Source organism: Schistocerca gregaria, unplaced genomic scaffold, assembly GCF_023897955.1.
Source record: "Schistocerca gregaria isolate iqSchGreg1 unplaced genomic scaffold, iqSchGreg1.2 ptg000789l, whole genome shotgun sequence".
Classification (NCBI taxonomy): Eukaryota; Metazoa; Arthropoda; class Insecta; order Orthoptera; family Acrididae; genus Schistocerca; species Schistocerca gregaria.
The window spans coordinates 559,204-566,176 of record NW_026062157.1 but is presented as its reverse complement, the minus strand read 5'-3'; the positions used below and the strand labels follow the sequence as shown (position 1 = coordinate 566,176).

The 6,973-nt window shown below is 46.6% G+C and overlaps 1 non-coding gene across 1 annotated transcript; it reads right to left on the bottom strand.

Annotated features, from left to right (window-relative positions):
- Positions 1-3,160: 3,160 nt before the first annotated feature.
- Trnai-aau (transfer RNA isoleucine (anticodon AAU)) lies at positions 3,161-3,232 on the bottom strand. The gene has a single exon. It is a non-coding gene; the product is annotated as a tRNA-Ile (tRNA).
- Positions 3,233-6,973: the final 3,741 nt, after the last annotated feature.

Genomic DNA, 6,973 nt, shown 5'->3' with positions numbered 1-6,973 from the left:
ACACTAGATCGCGTGTTCGCTAATTGTTCGTCATCACAGGTACTGTTTGCTATACGGCACGACGCGCAACTGATTTCCAAAATTCATCTTTCTCCTGTGAGGATGGAACTTACGACCGCTGGTTTATTAGACCAGTGCTCTACCACTGAGCTAAAGAGGCGCGGCCTAGCGGTACTCTTGGGTACTTCGTCCTTACGGTCGTCTGCATCATCAGACTTTAGCTGACAACACTTCATATTACCCGCTAATATTTGCAGCTATGGCGACAAATTACTGCTTGACTACACATCTGACACGTAACCGATGTGCTCTCCAAACAACAACACTTGCATTTCAGAACATGTCTTTCACACATGTCTACAAAATCACCTTCACCTTCAAATACAGCTTCCTTGCGACTGACAGAGACGTAGGCAATGTTTAAAGTTGCTATTTCCATTAAATCTCGTTAATCAGAAAAACGGTAATTTACACTTGCAGCGAACAAAATTCCGTTCCGCCCAGCGTCTGGCTCGAACCACGACCCTGGGATTAAGAGTCTGACGCTCTACCGACTGAGCTAGCCGGCTACCTCGGTGAATAACTGCCGGGTAGCACGTCACACAGTACTCGTTTGTGTTGGGTGGTCCCATACAGAATCTCTCCATGATGCCTAATGTTTCCTAACGTCACACTCGTCACGTACTTCACTTTTATGTCATAATCATTTCTGAGAGGTAAAGAAAATGCATGACAACATGCAGAGCTAGTGGCGTCAAAATTAACGCACATACTTTATGTGACTCAAAAGCCGAACGAGTACTTTCCGACGTTGTTTTAGATGTGCAAGTGATAGTCAAAACTCGCTGTGTCGGCACTCTGCCGACCATTTCGCTAGTTAACACCGGTCTTGTTGTGTGTGTTTCAAGCTCAAGAGCATCTCCAAGCAAAAATGGTCAACAGCAACATTCAGACGGTTTCGTACTGCTCAATTGCTACATAAAAACGTTATGTTTCTTTTTCAGAACTGGAAAAACACAAGCGTGACAGCATTCGAACCTGTAATCTTCAGATCCGAAGTCCGACGCCTTATCCATTAGGCCACACGGTCACTGACGACCAACCATTTACATGTATACGACTCATCTCGAAACGCTCACACCCCTGAGGATTTGTGTTTTCGTTCTACACAGCCGCTGCCCCTTGCTCTTCCCACCCATTCGTTACATTCAACCTCTGACGAGACCGACCAAATATAGACTGTGAAACAAGACCACACACTTGTGCATTCGGAATCGAAGGCAGGGCGTCCCTCGCCGCATTTGCTACGATTGCCATTTGCTACTTCTGCAGAAGCGGCGGCGGCGGCGACGACGACGACGACGACGACGGACGACGACGACGACGACGACGACGACGAATATCGCGAGAGGCTCTGAGATATGTGAGAAATACATCTATAAAATGTAATTCAGACTGCCTCGTCCCACCTTATGCTGTACCGCTTTGGCAAATGCTTTATCTGCGCCATTCGCCTTAATCGCATCTGAGAGTGATTCTTAAAAAAACGCCTGTCGCTAATTGTTCGTCATCACAGGTACTGTTTGCTATACGGCCACGACGCGCAACTGATTTCCAAAATTCATCTTTCTCCTGTGAGGATGGAACTTACGACCGCTGGTTTATTAGACCAGTGCTCTACCACTAGAGCTAAAGAGGCGCGCCTAGCGGTACTCTTGGGTACTTCGTCCTTACGGTCGTCTGCATCATCAGACTTTAGCTGACAACACTTCATATTACCGCTAATATTTGCAGCTATGGCGACAAATTACTGCTTGACTACACATCTGACACGTAACCGATGTGCTCTCCAAACAACAACACTTGCATTTCAGAACATGTCTTTCACACATGTCTACAAAATCACCTTCACCTTCAAATACAGCTTCCTTGCGACTGACAGAGACGTAGGCAAAGTTTAAAGTTGCTATTTCCATTAAATCTCGTTAATCAGAAAACGGTAATTTACACTTGCAGCGGAACAAAATTCCGTTCCGCCCAGCGTCTGGCTCGAACCCACGACCCTGGGATTAAGAGTCTGACGCTCTACCGACTGAGCTAGCCGGCTACCTCGGTGAATACTGCCGGGTAGCACGTCACACAGTACTCGTTTTGTGTTGGGTGGTCCCATACAGAATCTCTCCATGATGCCTAATGTTTTCCTAACGTCACACTCGTCACGTACTTCACTTTATGTCATAAATCATTTCTGAGAGGTAAAGAAATTGCATGACAACATGCAGAGCTAGTGGCGTCAAAATTAACGCACATACTTTATGTGACTCAAAAGCCGAACGAGTTACTTTCCGACGTTGTTTTAGATGTGCAAGTGATAGTCAAAACTCGCTGTGTCGGCACTCTGCCGACCATTTCGCTAGTTAACACCGGTCTTGTTGTGTGTGTTTCAAGCTCAAGAGCATCTCCAAGCAAAAAATGGTCAACAGCAACATTCAGACGGTTTCGTACTGCTCAATTGCTACATTAAAACGTTATGTTTCTTTTCAGAACTGGAAAAACACAAGCGTGACAGCATTCGAACCTGTAATCTCAGATCCGAGTCCGACGCCTTTTCCATTAGGCCACACGGTCACTGACGACCAACATTTACATGTATACGACTCATCTCGAAACGCTCACCACCCCTGAGGATTTGTGTTTTCGTTCTACACAGCCGCTGCCCCTTGCTCTTTCCCACCCATTCGTTACATTCAACCTCTGACGAGACCGACCAAATATAGACTGTGAAACAAGACCACACACTTTGTGCATTCGGAATCGAAGGCAGGGCGTCCCTCGCCGCATTTGCTACGATTGCCATTTGCTACTTCTGCAGAAGCGGCGGCGGCGGCGGCGACGACGACGACGACGACGACGACGACGACGACGACGACGAATATCGCGAGAGGCTCTGAGATATGTGAGAAATACATCTATAAAATGTAATTCAGACTGCCTCGTCCCACCTTATGCTGTACCGCTTTGGCAAATGCTTTATCTGCGCCATTCGCCTTAATCGCATCTGAGAGTGATTCTTAAAAAAACGCCTGTCGCTAATTGTTCGTCATCACAGGTACTGTTTGCTATACGGCCACGACGCGCAACTGATTTCCAAAATTCATCTTTCCTCCTGTGAGGATGGAACTTACGACCGCTGGTTTATTAGACCAGTGCTCTACCACTGAGCTAAAGAGGCGCGGCCTAGCGGTACTCTTGGGTACTTCGTCCTTACGGTCGTCTGCATCATCAGACTTTAGCTGACAACACTTCATATACCGGCTAATATTTGCAGCTATGGCGACAAATTACTGCTTGACTACACATCTGACACGTAACCGATGTGCTCTCCAAACAACAACACTTGCATTTCAGACATGTCTTTCACACATGTCTACAAAATCACCTTCACCTTCAAATACAGCTTCCTTGCGACTGACAGAGACGTAGGCAAAGTTTAAGTTGCTATTTCCATTAAATCTCGTTAATCAGAAAAACGGTAATTTACACTTGCAGCGGAACAAAATTCCGTTCCGCCCAGCGTCTGGCTCGAACCCACGACCCTGGGATTAAGAGTCTGACGCTCTACCGACTGAGCTAGCCGGCTACCTCGGTGAATAACTGCCGGGTAGCACGTCACACAGTACTCGTTTGTGTTGGGTGGTCCCATACAGAATCTCTCCATGATGCCTAATGTTTTCCTAACGTCACACTCGTCACGTACTTCACTTTTATGTCATAATCATTCTGAGAGGTAAAGAAATTGCATGACAACATGCAGAGCTAGTGGCGTCAAAATTAACGCACATACTTTATGTGACTCAAAAGCCGAACGAGTTACTTTCCGACGTTGTTTTAGATGTGCAAGTGATAGTCAAAACTCGCTGTGTCGGCACTCCCTGCCGACCATCTTCGCTAGTTAACACCGGTCTGTTGTGTGTGTTTCAAGCTCAAGAGCATCTCCAAGCAAAAAATGGTCAACAGCAACATTCAGACGGTTTCGTACTGCTCAATTGCTACATTAAAACGTTATGTTTCTTTTCAGAACTGGAAAAACACAAGCGTGACAGCATTCGAACCTGTAATCTTCAGATCCGAAGTCCGACGCCTTATCCATTAGGCCACACGGTCACTGACGACCAACATTTACATGTATACGACTCATCTCGAAACGCTCACACACCCCTGAGGATTTGTGTTTTCGTTCTACACAGCCGCTGCCCCTTGCTCTTTCCCACCCATTCGTTACATTCAACCTCTGACGAGACCGACCAAATATAGACTGTGAAACAAGACCACACACTTTGTGCATTCGGAATCGAAGGCAGGGCGTCCCTCGCCGCATTTGCTACGATTGCCATTTGCTACTTCTGCAGAAGCGGCGGCGGCGGCGACGACGACGACGACGACGACGACGACGACGACGACGACGACGACGAATATCGCGAGAGGCTCTGAGATATGTGAGAAATACATCTATAAAATGTAATTCAGACTGCCTCGTCCCACCTTATGCTGTACCGCTTTGGCAAATGCTTTATCTGCGCCATTCGCCTTAATCGCATCTGAGAGTGATTCTTAAAAAAACGCCTGTCGCTAATTGTTCGTCATCACAGGTACTGTTTGCTATACGGCCACGACGCGCAACTGATTCCAAAATTCATCTTTCTCCTGTGAGGATGGAACTTACGACCGCTGGTTTATTAGACCAGTGCTCTACCACTGAGCTAAAGAGGCGCGGCCTAGCGGTACTCTTGGGTACTTCGTCCTTACGGTCGTCTGCATCATCAGACTTTAGCTGACAACACTTCATATTACCCGCTAATATTTGCAGCTATGGCGACAAATTACTGCTTGACTACACATCTGACACGTAACCGATGTGCTCTCCAAACAACAACACTTGCATTTCAGAACATGTCTTTCACACATGTCTACAAAATCACCTTCACCTTCAAATACAGCTTCCTTGCGACTGACAGAGACGTAGGCAAAGTTTAAAGTTGCTATTTCCATTAAATCTCGTTAATCAGAAAAACGGTAATTTACACTTGCAGCGGAACAAATTCCGTTCCGCCCAGCGTCTGGCTCGAACCCACGACCCTGGGATTAAGAGTCTGACGCTCTACCGACTGAGCTAGCCGGCTACCTCGGTGAATAACTGCCGGGTAGCACGTCACACAGTACTCGTTTGTGTTGGGTGGTCCCATACAGAATCTCTCCATGATGCCTAATGTTTTCCTAACGTCACACTCGTCACGTACTTCACTTTTATGTCATAATCATTTCTGAGAGGTAAAGAAATTGCATGACAACATGCAGAGCTAGTGGCGTCAAAATTAACGCACATACTTTATGTGACTCAAAAGCCGAACGAGTTACTTTCCGACGTTGTTTTAGATGTGCAAGTGATAGTCAAAACTCGCTGTGTCGGCACTCTGCGACCCATTTCGCTAGTTAACACCGGTCTTGTTGTGTGTGTTTCAAGCTCAAGAGCATCTCCAAGCCCAAAAATGGTCAACAGCACATTCAAGACGGTTTCGTACTGCTCAATTGCTACATTAAAACGTTTGTTTCTTTTTCAGAACTGGAAAAACACAAGCGTGACAGCATTCGAACCTGTAATCTTCAGATCCGAAGTCCGACGCCTTTTCCATTAGGCCACACGGTCACTGACGACCAACATTTACATGTATACGACTCATCTCGAAACGCTCACACCCCTGAGGATTTGTGTTTTCGTTCTACACAGCCGCTGCCCCTTGCTCTTTCCCACCCATTCGTTACATTCAACCTCTGACGAGACCGACCAAATATAGACTGTGAAACAAGACCACACACTTTGTGCATTCGGAATCGAGGCAGGGCGTCCCTCGCCGCATTTGCTACGATTGCCATTTGCTACTTCTGCAGAAGCGGCGGCGGCGACGACGACGACGACGACGACGACGACGACGACGACGAATATCGCGAGAGGCTCTGAGATATGTGAGAAATACATCTATAAAATGTAATTCAGACTGCCTCGTCCCACCTTATGCTGTACAGCTTTGGCAAATGCTTTATCTGCGCATTCGCCTTAATCGCATCTGAGGAGTGATTCTTAAAAAAAACGCCTGTCGCTAATTGTTCGTCATCACAGGTACTGTTTGCTATACGGCACGACGCGCAACTGATTTCCAAAATTCATCTTTCTCCTGTGAGGATGGAACTTACGACCGCTGGTTTATTAGACCAGTGCTCTACCACTGAGCTAAAGAGGCGCGGCCTAGCGGTACTCTTGGGTACTTCGTCCTTACGGTCGTCTGCATCATCAGACTTTAGCTGACAACACTTCATATTACCGGCTAATATTTGCAGCTATGGCGACAAATTACTGCTTGACTCCACATCTGACACGTAACCGATGTGCTCTCCAAACAACAACACTTGCATTTCAGAACATGTCTTTCACACATGTCTACAAAATCACCTTCACCTTCAAATACAGCTTCCTTGCGACTGACAGAGACGTAGGCAAAGTTTAAAGTTGCTATTTCCATTAAATCTCGTTAATCAGAAAAACGGTAATTTACACTTGCAGCGGAACAAAATTCCGTTCCGCCCAGCGTCTGGCTCGAACCCACGACCCTGGGATTAAGAGTCTGACGCTCTACCGACTGAGCTAGCCGGCTACCTCGGTGAATAACTGCCGGGTAGCACGTCACACAGTACTCGTTTGTGTTGGGTGGTCCCATACAGAATCTCTCCATGATGCCTAATGTTTTCCTAACGTCACACTCGTCACGTACTTCACTTTTATGTCATAATCATTTCTGAGAGGTAAAGAAATTGCATGACAACATGCAGAGCTAGTGGCGTCAAAATTAACGCACATACTTTATGTGACTCAAAAGCCGAACGAGTTACTTTCCGACGTTGTTTTAGATGTGCAAGTGAT